Below are 19006 nucleotides of genomic sequence, written 5' to 3' on the forward strand. Positions count from 1 at the left end.
AAATATGAACTACTATATATAAAAATAGATAAACAAATTTCTTCTGTATAGCACAGGGAACTATATTCAATCTCTTCTAATACTTTTAATGACAAACAGTATGAAAATGAGTATGTGTATGTATATGTATGACTGAGACATTATGCTGTATACCAGAAACTGACACACCATAACTGATTATACTTCAATTTAAAAAAAAAAAAAGTAAGCTGAGCTTAACTACCAGATTTTTTAAAGAAAGTTTGGCTACAAAGATAATTTTAGTTTTAAGTAGGGAGTAAAACTCTTAGACATGTCATCTGCCATATACAGTAGCTCCTAAGCAACTGTGTGGTAGAAAGTAGTGATGACTTTTAAGCTTACCTGGATGAGGTTTTAAAAAAATCAAGCAAGAATTTAAAAATCAAAAGAACTGATGTTTACTGCACCTTCACTACTGACTATTATTAGAGTGTGAGAAGGGAGAATCATACAAAAAGAGTATCTCAGAAGTTGACCAAATAAAGTGATCTACAGAAAGATATCTTTCTACACTCAAAAAAGCATTGAAGGTTATTACTGGATTACTATATGTACAACTTACTGATCCCACTAATGTACTGAGAGCTGTAAATATAATAATTTTATGCAGGGATTCTCTGAGACCCAAAAATTATGTAAAAGGTTCTTCTAGGGTAAAAAGACTAAGAAAGGCTGCTTTGGGTTTTATCCTCACCCTTCATCATCTTCCCTGCCATGTACAACTTCCAAATCAGGGTGAACATATGTAAAAAACAGCAACTGAAGTTATTTTTTTTAATGACTTGGGAATTATTTCCTTGATTCTTTGCTGAGCTGAAAAACATTATTCCTTCTTAACTATATTAAGGCTTAGTCATAGACACAAACTACTAACTCAAATATCGGGAAGATAGGAAATATAAATGGTTAATGGTAAAATGTACGGTTCCCTAGTGAAAGGGATCAAAATACACTCAGGAGAAGGATCTCAGAGTAAAATTAAAGTCTAAACTTAGAAAAATAAATTTGGAAGGATGCCATGGCTGATTTAGAGGCAAGAAAATTAAACTTAGTGAAATTTAAATTAATTTCACAGATGGTATCCAATTCTGGTGTGGCTGGCAGGGTTCCAGGTTATGTTGGAACATAAAGAAAAAGCAAAAATCTCACTTTAATTTTCCGTGGAGATGTGAGATGCCTGATCTTTATAATTGTGTGTTTATATGTATGTTTGTGTGTGTTTGTGCATATGAGTGTGTGTTTTTGTGTGTATCTAATCAACATGGTATAAAAATTAACAAAGGGAAAAGTAGCCGAGTCTGCTAGTCAGCTAGAAAATAAATTCTCAGACAGTTGTCAAGGAAAATATCAAGTAAATATTTGCTGGGTCTAGTTTTAGGAACTGCCAGGTACATCTTGTTATGACATTGAAAATAAAGTTGATCCTTACTCAAGGGGCAGGATTATATACTAGTGACATATATAGTAGAGCTGAAGTCTTGATTCTATACATCTTGTATAGAAATTAAAAAACAGCTGCTTGAAATATATATAATGTCTGATATTTAATATCCAATATTATATATATGCATGCATTTTTACTATCTTAGAGAACCACAGGGTATTATTTACAGATAGTAATATACATAGATATTATTCATCTTTTGATTCATTCTCGTCCCCTGAGACACTTTGCTGTTTTTAGATGTTTGCAAGCAGGTCCATGGCTATGGTGAGACCTTCTTAGTTTCTAGCGTTTAGGGCCTACCACCCCATATCATTTCAGACAAGATCGGGCACGTTCAGGGTGGTATGGCCGTAGACCCATATCATTTCAAACGTATAAAGATATACCCATGCGACATGTTAAATATAGCTTCTTTAAAAATTTTTGAAAGGCTTTTAAGTATTTTATGAATTTTTTTCCCAGATCTTAAAAAAGCTATTGACAAGCTTATATACTAGTCTAGACACTAAGGCCGTAGCGCCTAATGGATAAAACTGCTGTTTAGTTACCACTGATGACGCTGCCTTCCCATCACACTTGGTATAAAACCAAGTTTTGTTTCGTGACTTGTCATGCTCTGTATGAATTTTACTAAGTCTTCTCCTCTGGCCCCTCCTCGTGTACTATTCCCTTTATTACTGTGTCCAAGTAGTACTGGCTTTTTTTTTTGTTCTAAGAACCCATCATGCACCGAAAAGAGAGAGGATAGCAGTTTTAAAAAGTATCAGTATTGAGGACAGGGTTTTGGGGGTTTTCATTTTTATTTATATACGACAGGGGAGACCTGAGCATGCCCATAAGCAGACAGGAAGTAGCTCTGGAGAGAAAGACACGAAGAAGAAGAAAGGACTTCGATTTTTTGAATTACATCTGGCTTAGTGCCTGGTTAGCACATGATAGGAGACCTCAAAAAATCATTCTCAAAGGACAGTGTGATGCAGTGGATTCCTTGATAACAAAGAGAGTGCACTGTTTTTTTTTTACCACTGGTAAAGAATTTTCCTTCAAGCTCCCTCACATGGTTGTTGACAGGATCCAGTTCCTCACAGGCTATTGGCCTCACTGACCCACTTCCTCACTGACTGAATGCCAGGGGCCATGCTCAGTTCCACGTCACAAGGGCTTCTCCGTAGGGCAACTCACAACATGGCAGCTGGCTTTCCTCAGAGCAAGCAAGAGAGACAGCAAGACAGGCTCAGCACCTCAGACAGAAACCACAGCTCTGGATCACCAAACCTCAGAAGGGTCATCCTATTACATGTGCCGCACTTCATTCATTAGAAGTGAGGCATTAAGTTGAGGCCACCAGGGCACAAATACCTCGAAGTGGGAATTACGCAAAGCCTCTTTAGAGCCACATTTACTATCTAGTAGGTGATACAGACATCTAAACAAATAACAGTATAGGATTTCGAGTAATAATTTAAAACGCAGATAACCTAGAACATTTATCCCTATTTCGGTGGAGAAGAAAAATCTTCAGAGAAGGTAACTTTTAAACCTAGGCTTGAAAAAAAATACAGCAATTCACCAGGCAGAGAAAATATTATAAGCAAAAGAATAGATGCATAGAGTTTATAGCATGTTTCTGGGACTTCAAGAATTTCAGTGAGCTTGAAGGAAGTGTCAGAGAAAGTGGCTACATATGGGAGTGAAACAGACAGAATACTGGAGATGGTGGAGTTTCTCAACTGTTATGCTAAAGAGTTTAGGCTCCATCTGATACTTGAGAAAATTTCCAAATGGGAAGGGATGAAAATCATATTTTAGGAAAATAACTCTAGAACAAGGTACAGAATGACTGGGAATGGGCGGGGAGTGGGGGAGAAAGTCAAGGAGACCATTTAGGAGCATGCTGTGGCAGATAAAGATATGGTGCACTAAACTAAGGCAATGGCCATGAATGTGGAAAAGCAGTGCCAGATTCGACAGATACGGATGGACAGGAGTTGCTGAAAAAGAGCAAAACAGGACAACTTCACGGTTTCTGACTTGCATGATTAGACAGATGTTGATGACATGAACCACAGATGAATGGGTGAAAGAGGATGAATTTCTCTTTGGATGCACTGAGTTTTGAGTATCCTATAGGGCATCGTAGATACAATAAGGATAGGCTTCATTTCATAGATGTGCAAAGGGGGAGGAAACATAGGACAATCATCATTTGGATGGTGACAAGATCAGTTTGCATTTCACAGGTATTTATTGAATACCTACTGTATTCTTGGCACCATACTAAATGTGGCATTATAATGAGTTATGCCAAAGTATTAATACATAGATTACATTCTAAAGAAAAAAAATTTCTTAAGTATTAAGTCATTAAATTCAGATTCACCACTCTATGAATACTATCCCCAGAGTATAAATTCTGGACTTCTAAAATAAACAGAAGTCAGGGTGAACATAAAGAAGAAAATATAAGACCAAAACACACACCAAGAAACCATATTTAAATTGTGCATATTGTTTCCCAGAGTTTGTGCCTTTTGTAGATATTTTGTTTTCTCTTGATTCAATTAGAGGTATAGCCTGTAACTTTGAAGCAGTTCTACATTTTATGTGGCTGAGTTTTACACAAACCATTAATAAAATGTAGAAAAAGACAACACTCAATGAATCTCTTATGTATTAACTTTATTACTAGAATTAAGTTGGCTAGTTTCATTCTGAAGTTGTATTTAACAAATAATGCTTATGTAGGACAGTCTGCATTTTACAGCTAGTTAATTAAAGTTTGTAGTTACTTATTAAAATCGTAATTGCACAGTGCCATGACTAGGGGTCTTTTAAAAATCAAATTATTATTTACCCAAGCGGCACTAACTTTTTAGTGTGTGTGTGCACATGCATGCATGTCTGTGCATGTTTTAACAACAAAGTATTTAAGATTTTTTCCTCGTTAATATGTTCTTGAAAAAAAAAAGGTGCTACAGCTGCTTAGTTTTGGTGATGGGTTTGTGTGTTCTATCTCCAAATGGTCTCCTATTTGCTTTTTCTCACTTTTCAGAAGCACAACTACAGGGCTTTTGCTTATATTCTCTGGATCCTAAACATCACACATTTTACAAAAAAAAAAAAATCATGCATATGCTATCGATTTCCAGGTAGTCTATTTACTTCAACTTCACAGTCTGAACTAGAGATGTTTAATTCCTAAAAAAGCCCCTAACACATTAATGCTCTCTCTTGATTGCTGTGTCCAGGAAGACACTGTCATACACCTACAATGGCAGGTATTCCAACAATGACTGTGATTGAGGGAAAGGGGAACTGTGAATTTTTTAAATTATCCTCAGCATATACATAATTTATCTCCCTAGCGAATGAAAAAAGGCAGACGTGATTATGTTTTCAGCCATATGAAAAATAACCCCTCTCCAAAAATAAGAAAAAAAAAAACAAGAAAACATCTTAAATTATGTGACATGGAATAACCACTGGATGGTGGTAGAAGTTGGATTGAAACAGTTTCCTCAGTTTTGTACTCTATGCAAAGCAATTATGAAAATTTGCAACTTTCGTCATATTTAGACCTGAAAAAAATAATATAATAGACTTAAAAATGCATTTATTTAACTAGCTTTAACCTCTCCCTTTAATTCCTATTTAGTTGACTTTTCTATTTAGTTGACTTTTTATAAAAACTAGCTTGTAAGGAAATTTTGATTCCTTAAGATTCTCTATTAAAGCTTGAAATGCACCACGATATATTTTTCACTTAGATGCTACCTGATTGAAATTCTATGGAAGTCAGGGATTTTTAGGAAGAAACGCCAATAAAGGAATTCCTCAATGCTAGAAAGAATCTTACCTTTTTTATTCACTAATACATGCCTAGGAGGTAACAGAAGACCCGGCACCTTGAAAGCAGTCAACAAGCATTTGTTAATTTAAATAAGTGAAGAGGGAATGAATGAATGATCAGGCTGCAGAAACGAAACATGACCCTGTATTCAAAACAAGAGAGTAGAGGAAGAAAAAGTAGACAAATGCTGAAATCAGACCCACCCACTACGGCCCTGGACAGATGGGAAGGCAGGCCAAAGTGAAGTGATTAAGGGTTGAGATGCACCCGCATAGGCAAACCAACCAGAAAATCCTTGTAAGATAGGGATCCCTTGGAAAAAACTCGGAGATGTGGTAAGCAAATGTAAGACAGGGTTGCAGTGCCAAGAAATAAGAAAGGACAAAGGAGGCCAGAAACAGTACATCTGAATGGGAACCAAGGGCAAGGCTCAGTGGATCCCAGTCTGAGCGAGCAGGGACATGCAGAGTTAGGGAAACCAACCCAATGTTTTCAATTTGAAACAGAAAAACAGCAGGATGTTGCTGCTCACGTCCCTGCAAATTAACTGGATACTTTCAGGAGATAGGAAAGCAAACTATGTAACATGATAATGGAACCCAAATCACTTTGGCTCTTGACTTCTCTCATCTAGCCTTCATTTCCATGAAGGCACTGACTATAATACCAACACCAGATTGAAGTACCCACTCAATTACAACAGTGATTCTCAGCTTGTAAATGGGGCCATACAAGGAAAACTCAGACCAGTTGGTGGCCCCATAACAATTCTCCTTCTGAGGACTACAGAGATTTCCAGCTAGAAAGAGACGTTCATCTACTAAAAAGACTGTACTGTCGACTTGTTACCTCTCACTTTCCACCTGTCTCCCTGAGGCCTCTCTCACAAAAACAGAGACAGTTTCAAGACTTTCCCTAGGTCCTCCTACCATGAAACAGTGCCCAGTGTTACACAAAAAGGGTTTACTAGCTGTAGGGCCCTGGGCAAATTACTCTATGTCTTTAAACCTCAGATTACTCATATGTGTAATAAATGGGATGAAAATAGTACTTATAGAAGGTCATCGGCAGAGTAAAACGAGTACAAACATTTTTTAAAGTGTTTTGCACAATGACTACCATCTGGTATACACTCCATAAATTGTCATTATTGTTATTACTTCTTGAAAAAAAAATTTCACCACAGTGAAAAGTTGCTAGAAGCCCAAGACAAGAAAGCAGATAAGAGACGCATTCCTACCAATGAGATGGCAAAACCTCAGTCTCAATCAGAGAGATAACGGATTGACCCAGGAGACAACAAAAATTGTATGAAGAGATTCAGAGGAAGAGTCTAGCGCCCAGATTGAGATAAACTGACCTGAGGATAATAGCTTGTGTCCCAAGGTTAACTGAGAGGAAGCAGGCAATGTTATCCAATCAACTTTCTACTTCTGCTGTCCTGAGAAAACTAGCTTCAGTATAGCTTTTGCTCACATTAGTTGGTTCATGAGTATCAAGAACAAAACTAATGCAAAAATTTTGATTCTAAAATATTTGGATTTTTTGGCTTATTGGGTGGGTGGCAAGTTCCATGAGTCAGGATCTTCTCTTAAATCACGTCTCTCAAATTACCAGCTTTTCTTTCCACCAGTGATATCTCAAGGTCTAAGAAATATTTAAAAATGTTTCCATACCTCAGAGGATCAGTGACTCTTAAACTAGCTTGTTTGAGTTTTAAGTTGAATTCACCCCAAAAAAGTTTTATTTTCATCTGTTGCCTTCTAATCATCAGTTCTCTTTTGTGTTTGGACATCTTGTCTATCATTGGGAAAAAGGTAGTTCTGGATGAGTGATACCTTCAGACAACGGAAATTTACTCCCTAACATGTTAAAACATTCATTTTTAACTGCATTTGACTTACATGTTTTCTGACCTTAAAACAAGGTATTGAAAATAATAACTGAAGCTTTTGGATAACTCGGGAGCATGATTAGAGATTTCATTATTAGAAATAACAAAATATATTAGAGAATATATTGGATTTTAGTCAGAAAAGCTGGATTTCAGATCTGGTTCTGCCACCAATGGCTGTATAATCTTAGCCAAGTTACTTAAGTACTTTGAGATCTCAATTTTCTTAACTGCAAAATTGTTAACAATAATGCATAACTCATGGTTGTTGTGATGGTTGGATAAAATAATAATGGAAGACTGCAATTTATGATTTCCTGTTATTATATCTTACTTGGTATACGTACTGTTTATTGAAATACATTTTTTTTTCACAGACAGATACTCCATTTAAAGTATCTTTACCAATGGAGATGGTAACTTTTAAAATAACCAACTAACAGAATGTAGTGAGCTAAGAACAGGATTATGAGATGCAATAAATCTGGCAGCAACTAGCTGTTAATTTCTTGCCCATGGTTTCCTCATCTTGAAAAATGAAAGACCTGAGAAGCCAACTCCTTTCAGCTTTGATTTCTCCCAGTAAAATCAATAATATTTACTATGCCTTTATATTATGTGCCAACATGGTTTTAAATTGCTTAATCTTCCTTTTAACAACTGAAAGTGCTGGCAATTAGAAGGAAAATTCCCCATGCACCTGTATTGCTGCCAAGACACTCAGACTTCCCTCCCCTCTGTTCTGGGTGAACTGTCCATCCTCTTATCCAAGGCCAGCTCCTCCACCTGTGCACCAGACTCCATCCCTTCTTGCTCCTTTTGTCAGTAATTTTCCTCACTCACTCCTGCACCATCACTTCTCCCTCTTTGTGGGATTATTTCCAGCAGCATACAAATATGTTGTAATTTCTCCCATCTTACTACATAAATAAAAATTCTCTTGCCCCTCCAGCTGCCTCTAGCTACCTGCTATTTCTCTGCCTCTCTTTAAGAGGAAAATTCCTGGAAAGCATTTTTTATACTCACCAGCTACAGTTGCACTCTTCTAATTATCTCTAAAATATTTCACACTCGGTCTTTTGGTTCCTTCACTCTAACTGAACCGTTTTAATGTGATCATGATCTTCAGCAACCTCCATACTGTTGTTCGTCACCATATTTGACCTATTGATTGCCCACTTCTTTAATTTGGTTTTCAGGACACTCTCTTCTCCTCATCTGCCTCCTACTTCACTGGCCATACTTTCTTAGTGCCCTTCCTCACCTCCTGGATCTCTTAATTTTACAGCAGTCCAGAAATCAATGGCAATCTTAACCATACTCATGGTATTAAATATTATTTACATTCTGAAAACTCTCACAATTCCATCTCTAGCCCAACTCTGGATTCTTCTGTTCAACTGCCTACTACTTGGGTATCTGATGGACATTTTACGCTTTACATGTAAAAACTATACTCTTATTCTTTCATAATATACTCTTCTCAAGGCCTTTCCTATCTCACTTAATGACAATTATATTGTTTCTGGTGCTCAGACCACAATTTTGGATGCATCTCTGACTTCTCTTTTTCTCATTCCTCTCAGCAAAATCTTTCAGCTGTCCCTGTAAAACATATCCATAGTGTGACCACTTCTCAGCTTTTCCCCTGTCACTACCCTGGTCCAATCTTTCAGGATCCTACCTCTGAATTATTTTAATTGTCTCTAGTGTTTGTTTGTTCTCCCCTCTGATCTGGGTGTCCTACTCTGTTCAGACAAATCCTGATAAAATAAAAGTCAGATCACTTCCCTCCTCTGCTCAAACCTACCCTCCACCCCTGGGTCTTACTCAGAACAAGTGCTCTACGTGATACAGCAATCTCACTCCACCTGCCCCCACCCCCTTGCTGGCGTGTGCTGGCCCCACCAGCCTACATGCTGGGCCTTGAATGTGCCAGGCAGCTCCTTCCTCAGTGCCTCCCTGCTCAGGGCCCTCAAACCATTAGTAATGTGAGAGAGATGACAAGCTGCGGATGACTCCCAAGCCCTCTGGAGTGTTTTTATTCAGATACCCCATAGCCTGATCCCTCATCTCCTTCAGGCCTTGACTCAGAGATTATCTACCATGTGGTGCCTTCATGACCATCTTAATTAAATAGCATTGTCTATCTCCTTTCTCTGACTTATTTTTCTCCATAGGCCTTACAATCATTGACATGGTATATATTTTACTTTTTTGTTCAGTATTTTATTAATGTATTAGTTTATTGTCTGTCTCCCTGACTAGAAGGTAAGCTCATGTGGGCAATGATGTTTATTTTCTTTACTGCCTTAGCTCCAGCGCTCAGAACAGTGTCTGGAACATATAAGGTGCTCAGTAAATATTTACTAAATGAACACTGAATGAGTCATAGGGAGAAAAAACCCTAGCCTTTTCAGAAATAACCAAGTCCACAGACTCGACAGAATGATAATTTTAGTGTAACCAACCAGGACCCTATTGTCATAGGTGACCATCTGATATCTGTAATGGTGTTTGTAACCACTTAATTGTATAATGGTTTAAAGGGTTTTCCTCATGCTCTTACTGACCAGGATTGGGCTGCAGAGAAGGGAGGCTTGGGTGGTCCACCCAACCCCCTCGTGGGGCTGCATGCAGGGATCCTGCTCAGTGCCTTACCTTTGCCCCCAGTGCCCTGCTCTTGACATTGACACCTCAGAAACAGCAGTTGGGTGTTTCATGCATCTTGTTGTTTTTAACTTGTCCCAGCTGTTAATGTCTGTAGTTATTTTTGGCCCTTTGTGGTTTCTTTGTATCCTGCTGTTTAAAGTGCAGGTCTCAAACTGCAACAGGAGGTCCCAGGCCTCTGCCTGCTTAAAAGGCTAAAAAGATTTATCAGCCTGACTTTAAACTGCACAAATTCTTCTCTATAGCTCTTTTCCACAGACCCTGTTCCTATGTATCCTTTGTTCTAGGTACAAGAGTATTAAAGGAGTTCCAAAGCCGGAGGTGAACTTCATATCCAGTAGAGGGAAAGGGATTGCCGCATCTGCAAAACAACAATAGCTCTGCAACAATTTGTTACCCTGAATGCAATCTCTAAGGAAACTAGCTCTGCCCTTTGAACTCTTGAACTTTGACTATAAAATCCTCTGCCTTCTCTCCCCAGCAAGCTCACAGTTTTAGAGGCATTAGCTCCCTATGGCCTCCTTTGCCTGGCAAAGAAATAAAGCTGGCTTTTCTACTTCATCCAAAACTCTGTTCTCATGTCAGTAAGTAGGGGTACAGAGGCCATATTTCAACATCAGGGTTAGATCTTGAAAAAGAATTCATGGACATAAACCCCTATGTTTTTAACTCCAAACGATGTTAAGAAATGTTAAGAAAATTCTTTAGAATGCATAAAACTTCCCTGATTTTGGTATGTTTATCCATTAGTCCTCATCTCTTTCCTTTCGGGAAGCTGAGCAAGAAAAAAAACTTGTAAGTGAAAAGCGAACCATTGATCATACAAGAGAGAGAACAAGCTGCTAATTAGTTTCAAGTTGTTACAATGTATGTGTTAAGGTACAAGTGAACGTGCTAATAGATCTTAAGTTGTGTATGATTTTCAACTGTCATGGTTACTTCAGTGATTCACTTGATCTCCCTAAACACTTTCCCAAGGACTCAATTCATTTCAACAAGCATTTATTGAAGACTTGTGTTGATTAAAAAGGGAAATGAGACTGGCTTTCCCTTTGTAATACAAATGAAGAATTGTATTTTAGTCCCCAATTTTTGTTTAGATCTGGACATATGTTGCACAGATGGTAACCCCTTTGGGGGGATCAACAGCCCCCTAAATCAACAAAAGAAAATGACGCCATGTCAAAATGATATAGAGAGGCAAAGACACTAGAATAGATTCGAGCTTGAGAAGTAGGGTCATGGGGGGAAGGGACAGGGCTTTGGTGACAGAAAGAAAAGGATTTGTGTCCTCAGCACTACTACTTCTAAAGTATGTGACATTGAACAACGTATTTAACCTTTCTGAGACCCATTCTCTAACATAAGGAAATAGAGTTGAAAAAAATCTTCAGTTGTTGTAGACAAATGGATCAAAATAATATATGTAAAGCACCAAGCACAACACCTGACTCACAGTAGATACTCAACAACGGTAGGTATTATAAACAAACCAAGAAAAAAAAAATCGGATATAGTCCATAAATTGGCAACCCACTTAAGACCCAAAATAATTATTCTGTGATGTTTAGGAAAACTTTGATACTTCTGATCTCTCCCCCAACCACATCCCCAACCTCCCAACTTCTGTTTGTCTCCTGTATGTGTCTCATTTGTCTTAGTTATGTACATTCATGAAGAAACAGAAAGAAAAATGGTGACCTGATTGCTAACCCCCTACTCTGGCTCTAAAGAGACTGGAGCAAGAAATAAAAGAGATAATAGAAGATATGGTGGATTTCCACTTCTGGTTTGGAGGTATGGCCCTTACAGACCAATCCTCCCACTCTTAACAACTATAGTTGCTGGGGAAAAAATACAAACCTGAGGACTTTGAAGGGTGAACAAAAGCAGGCAGACTATGGAAGGAAGTAGAAATTTGGAGCAACAACAAGCATGGGGCTGTATTTTGTGTTTTCCTATGGCTTTGCCCCAAAGCTGGGCTGCAGTTAAAGAGAAGTCCCGTCATCTTTCTTGCAGGAAGAACCAAGGAGAAAGTTTGGATAGCAATATCCACCACTGGAGAGTGAGAAGAGAATCCTAGAAGGAGAAAGCTGGAGGAATAAATCCCCGAATTCTACATACGAAAACTAAAAAAAAGGTTCAGATGACACCTTAACCATGCATGTGTAGGACACAGTCAAAGCAATATAACAAAGGCTTAAATAATTTAACTAAGATTTAGATTACTACCCACAAAAAGCAATAAAAGAGTTATAGCTTCTGTCGTGCCTGATTAATTAATGGTTAAAAAGAGAAAACATCAACAAAATTTCTCAGAGGAATATAATGGAACTCAGAGTTTATACAACACAACTTTCAGAATGTTCATAATGGAATCCAAAATTACTCAACATACAAAGAACCAGAAAAATACAACACACTCTCAGTGATCTAAAATTCCCCCTGAAGAAGCTAAACGTACATATTTAAAAATTACATCAGGTAAAGGACTCAAATCTAGAATATATAAAGAACTCTAACAACTTTCCAGCTTAAGGGGAAGAGATCTAACAGAAATTTCACAAAAGAAGATACACAACTGGATAATAAGCACATAGGAAAAAATGTTCATCATCATTTAACACTAAGAGAAAAATTTAAAACAATGATATACCACTAAAAACCTTTGGAAATAGAATTAGGAAGACTGGTAATACGAAGTGTTAGCGGTGATGTGTCCCCATAAACTGCTGGTGGGAATGTAAAATGGTGCAAATGCTTTGGAAAACAGTTCAGCAGATTTTTAAAAATTTAAATATACACCATCTATAACCCAATTCCATATGAAAACATGTTTATAAATATTCATAGCAGCTTCCTTTGTAATATTCTAAAAGTGGAAATAACCCAAATGTCCATCAGCAGTGCACAAACAAAATATGGTATGACCATCTAATGGAATGATACTCAACAGCCAAAAGGTACCACCTACTAAACGCATCAATATGGAATGACTCACAGAATTATTATATTGAATGAAACAATCTAGGCAATAAAAAGAGATGTACTGTGTGTTTACATTTTATGAAAGTCTATAAAATGTAAATTTATCTATAATATGGAAATAGATCAGTGATTACATGATATAAGGAATGAAGTGAGGCATGACATACAAAGGCACATAGAAATTCTGGAGGTGTTAGAAATGTTTAGTATCTTGATTACAGTCATAGTTTTCTGCTGTAAGCGTACATCAAAACTCATCAAATTGCACACCTGAAATATATGTAGTTCTATTGACTATAAATTTTATTTTGATAAGAGTAAAATTAAAATCATAAACACTACTTGTTTGAAAAAAGAATATATGGTGCCTACTCTGAAAGATTTTTATAATGTAGATGTAGAGATAAGAGAAAGATAAAACAGTAACAATTTTTTAAATTAAGGCAGAGCACATCTAAAAAGTAGACCTAAAAGCAATACTTTTGAATTTTATGCTACTAAATGTTAAAGTCTATTTTTTGGATGAACAAGCAGGGCTTTCTCAACATACATGACTCTGTTCAAGCAAAAGTAACCAATGAACCTGATTATCAGCAATCAAAGCATAAAGCAAGTCCGAGTTGTCTGTTTACGTTTTCATTGAAAAATATATGTGAACTATGTTTGAAAATGGACTTCCGAACTCCCCAAGTGCTTACTGCCAGGCTCTGCGTCTGTGGGCCTTTAGTTCTTAATCATTAAGACAGTGATAACGGAGAGCACAGTTCCTTCTCAGGAAGAGCTTTTTTCCTAATGTGTGAGACTTAAAGGTGAGTCTCTGGAACTTCACAGCACCCCACATCTCAGTCTTTTGGGGTAGTCACTGAAAGGGACTTGTTTTAGATTGTCAAATATATACTAAACTTTCATAACATGTCTGGTACTGTGCTAGGCACTCTGGGGAAGGAGGGGCTATGCGGCATGAGTCACCAGCCCTGCTTTCATCAGTGTAGAAATTAACCAAGCATGCACACAACAATTAAGGAATAACAGATGATATAATAATAAATGTCAAGACACAGGCAAAACATTATCTGACATACATCTCAAAGATGTTCTCCTAGGGCAGTCTACCCAAGCAATAGAAACAAAAGCAAGAATAAACAAACAGGACCTAATTAAACTTACAAGCTTCTGCACATAAGTAAAACAAAACAACAACCTACGGAATGGGAGAAAATTTTTGCAAATGATGAAACAGGCAAAGGCTTGATCTCCAGAATATATAAGCAGCTCATATGACATAATAAGAAAAAAACAAACAACCCAACCCAAAAATGGGCAGAAGACCTAAACAAGCAATTCTCCATGCATTGAGATTTAAAAGTCATAATAATGCCTTTCTTTTAACCGATCAGATCAAATGTGATGATAAATAGTTACAGAAAAATCAAAAGGATGAAGGTAAAGTATCAGCCTTATCCTTGATAAAGCTAGATGACAGAATATGGTTTATCCTTGCCTTTCTTTTGAGCTGACTGCCAGTCCCAGGCAGGGTAGGGGAAGCACCTGAGGAAGAGGAGGCAAGGACCTGCTCTGTGGCAGGACGGGGCTAAGAGAGGGGCGGGAGAGAGAGAGAGGTTGACTGATCCTAGACCCAGTCTCTTCATGCAGTCAGCTCTCTGACCTTGGGAAAGAGTGAGTGAAAGTAGGAGCTGTTTGTCATAATTTGTCCTTTGTGGAAACTTGGCAAATAACAAGTAAATACTTTTTTCCAACATTATTTCTATCCTGAACATTTGTGATTCCTCACCCTTGATTTGTCTGTTTCATCCTCTGCCAATACACAAGATGCCTTCCTCTGCCTCAACATTACCTGTTACTCCTTTCTCAAAAATCTGCTCAAAATTCATTCTGTACATGATGTCCCTCTAAGAGAAATACCTTGATTCATCATACCTTTATTTTTCACCCCTCAGAATGTGTGCAAATATTTTAAAATATAGGTATTTTTCACATTACATCATCAACCCTAACTCAACAAAATTGGGTGTAAGACAATTCTCTCTAAAGTAATCAACATTATTTTTCTGACAAAGAGCTCTGTTTTTTTAGATCAGAAGTTCTTAATAGGGTAAGGTAGGAGGTGAGGGAAAGAAAATATATCAAAATACAAATGTAATTGAAAGGCTAAGGGAAGAAGGGGTGAGAGAGAAAACAAAAAGACATAATTTGAAATAGTTTTCCAGGCATTCCCATTAGATACTGAAGCAGTAGATTTTGTGCAGTTTGGGGCAGGGTGAATGTAGTCAATACCAGTATTTTAAAACAAGTATCCAATCATTCCAATGCATTGAGACACCTGAAGACTACACTTTAGACCATTAATGGTAATGCAGAAGACATTTCCATGCAGTACTCTATGAAAAAGTCTGAAAAAAAAAAACACAAAACTTCAAGAGAAGTCGTAGCACAGTAGGGTACTGGAAATTCTGGCAGGTGAATTACTCACTTTATTCTGCCTCACTTACTACTCACCTTGAAGTATCAATGATCACAAAGCTCTTACAATAATTTTTTTTAGTTCATTTGCTGACTATAAAACTTAAAAAGGAGTAGAATGTTTACTTCCAGCACAATGAAGGAACATCCATCATCAGGACATGTAGGTGTGAGACAATCAACCACAAATAATAGCAAATTCATATACAGCTTGAGTCTTTTAATCCCAAACCATGTTTGTTTAATTAAAGCCTCATTCCCTCATTAAAGGTATTTACAAATATCTCTTGATCCTGGCTAAACATGTCTGAATACTGGACTCTGGTTGGCAATAACTGTGACATTAAAGGGAAAAAAAGACATAAGTGCTGAAATAGTCCAAAACAACTGACCAGGGCATACAAATTCTCTAAACTTGGGGGAGGAACCATTCTTGAGTGTGAAGTGGTGATTTAATTCGTGCATTTTTTAAGTATGGAATTATAACTGAGCATTTGCGAAGCAAAGAAAACCTTTACTAACGAAACTTCAGGGACCAGTTAGCACAGTTTGTTAAACTGGAATACTAATTAGATGTAGGCCATAGTCTAAATCAACCTAAATGTTTGTTAGTTTGACCAATTATAGGTGCCCAGTAAGCATTTGTTTAAATTCAATAATTCTATGTCCAGAGGGAATATTTCTGACATGAGTGGCTGAATTGAAAAATATAGGCTATTAGTCATGAATAAATTGTACATAAACTGGGGCATTTTAACACCACTACTGGAAGGCCAAGGTCACAGTAGTGATGGTTTACTTTTCCTTGGCTAGGTCCCATGCAGTGATAGTTCCAAATCTGCCTAGATTATTTTGAAGCTTTTTCATGGCATGTGTAATACAATGAAAAGTACAAGAGTCTTAGAGTGAAACAGGTGGGTTATAAACCAGTCCAGGACCACCAAACTATTTGAAGACAAAGCAAGTCCTGATTTTACAGGAGTTTTCCTTCCATTACCTCCCACTGTATTTTTCTGTAATGTATATTTCTCTTTCCTACCCCAAAAGTCCACTGCTTTCCATTCAGTGTATTCTAAATACTGACTTTAAGGTTCAGACAAACAACTGTGGCCTATTGGCTTTGATTCAACCAGCACAGAGTCCTGACTTCACAAAACCATCCCAGAATCGTTCACTTGTCTCCCAGGTGCTAGGAAATGGAAAGGCCAGCACTTAGCACTTTCTGTGACAACATAAACAAAGCTAGCTCCAATCTTGCAATTGCATCAGAGCCTGGGGCACTGCAGGGGATAGTGGGCTGGGTCAAGGGGGACTCCAGTTTGCCTTGTGGGTCATTTAAAGCAGAGACGGTGAATCACTGTTAGGACAACCTACTTTGGTATCAGGAAGAACTACATGGAGCTTAGGGCAAATTCCAAAGTTGCCACTTCAACAGTTAATATTAGAGTAAGCTGCATGTGACCAAAAAATTCCTGTGGTATCTGTATCCCAGTCAGTCAGAAGGGGAAACTGTAGGCCCCCTTCTTTTCCATGACAACTGCACCACCTTACATACCTAGAAAGGGAGCTGCTGGACCCTTTGGTGGTTCTATTTTTAATTTTTGGAGGAACCTCTATACTTTTTTCCACAGTGGCTGCACCAATTCATATTCCTACTGACAGTGCGCAGGGGGTCCTTTTTCTCCACATCCTTGACAACATTTATCTTTTGTTTTCGGTAAAAGCCATTCTAACAGGTGTCAGGTGATACCTCTTTGTGGTTTTGATTTGCATTTCCCTGACGATTAGTGAGGTTGAGCATTTTTCCATGTGCCTGTTGGCCATTTTTTTGTCTTCTTTAGAGAAATACCTATTCAGATCCTTTGCCCATTTTAATGGATTATTTGTCTTTTTGCTACTGAGTTGTATGAGTTTCTTACATATTCTGAACATTAATCTTTATCTAAGTATATGGTTTGCAAAATATTTTCTCCCACTCCATAGGCTGCCTCTTTGTTTTGTTGACTGTTTACTGTGCTGTGCAGAGGGCTTTCTTCTTTTAGACAGAACTGCCAATAGTCTCATATGTCAACCATGCTTCTAGCCCATTGGCTAGAACCCAGTGAAGCGACCTTGCCAACATGCAAGGACGACTGAGACATATCTCTACCCAGGATGTCCGTTAAAACCAACGTTCTACTGCTAAGGAAGAAAGCAGCACAGGTACTGGATTGAAATCATAGTCTCTGTTTCACTTCCTCACTGGCAATGGAACTTTGAGTAAGAGTGTTCCACTGAATATTCTTATTCTTTACATCAATACCTCCTTTGTGTGGGTTATTTTGTTTAACCCTTTGGCAGTATCTGACACTGTGCACCATGAGCTCCTTCCTGAAACAGTCTATGCTTCCTGTGACTTCCTCAGCATGATACTGTCTTGATTTTCCTTTAACTTTTTTGGCTATTCTCAACTTTTGTTGTTAGTATTGCCTTCTGTTCCTCTTTCTGTCCCTTAGTGTTCCAACTGTCTCTGTTCTGGGTCAACTTCATTCCTCACTTCTCACTTTACCTATTCTTCTCACTGTTCACACATGATCACATGTACTGAATACTTACTATATGCTTTGAACTATAAGCACTTTATGTGTAGAATCTCACTTAATCCCATCAACAATCCCAAAGATAGGTACACTATTACTGCCATGCTTTACGTGGAGGTTTGATGTGATCTGTCCACAGTTGGGCAGTGCCAGCTTTGAATTTTAGTCCAGGATATCTGACTCTACATTTGTAAGCTTACCACTACATCTCCCCCTGGCCCCCCACCAATCAAAACAATATCAGTTCCCATGCATATGCTCAACTGCTTACTGCACAGCTCTACTTAGCTATCTCATAGGATTTCAAACTCAAGATACCCCAGAGTAAACACAAAGTTCTTTTAACAGTTATTTAGTGAGCACTTACTGCGGTACCAGGTGCTGTAGGTGCTGAATCTACCAAAGTAACCGAAAAGGACAATTTCTGACTTCATAAAATTCAATGTCTAGTTAGGGAGACAAACAGTAAAACGAGCAGCATTAGTTTTTGATCAGTACTATAAAGACAAATAAGCAGGGTAAGTAGACAGAGAGAGATGGAGAGCACCAAGTGGTAGGCAGAATTATGGTCCCAGAAAGACAATGACCTGGCCAACTAAACCCTGGAAACTGTGAAGATGATGCATTACATGAAAAAAGGAATTTTGCAGAATTAAGGTTAAGGATCTTGAGATGGGGAGATTATCCAGGATTATACACGCAGATCCAATAATATCACATGAGCTCTTAAAAGAGAAAGAGGAAGCAGAAGGGTGAGTCAGAGAAATATAACAGGGACAGTGGAAGAAGAGGTAGGAGAGATTCAAAGCCTGAGAGGGACTCAACCCACCACTGCTGCTTTGAGGATGGAAGAAGTGGCCACAACCAAGGACTACAGCAGCCTATAGAAGTTGGGAATGGCCCTCATTTTATAGCCTAGTAAGAAAATGGGGACGTCAGTCCTACAGGCACAAGGAACTAAATTCTGCCAACAACCTGAAAGAACAGGAAACTAATTCCTCCCTGAATCTCCAGAAAATAGCCCACCCTTGCCAATACATTGAGGCTCTCCTGGCAAGACCAGAACCAGCTTTCTG

The sequence above is a fragment of the Camelus bactrianus genome, chromosome 25, assembly GCF_048773025.1.
Source record: "Camelus bactrianus isolate YW-2024 breed Bactrian camel chromosome 25, ASM4877302v1, whole genome shotgun sequence".
NCBI lineage: Eukaryota > Metazoa > Chordata > Mammalia > Artiodactyla > Camelidae > Camelus > Camelus bactrianus.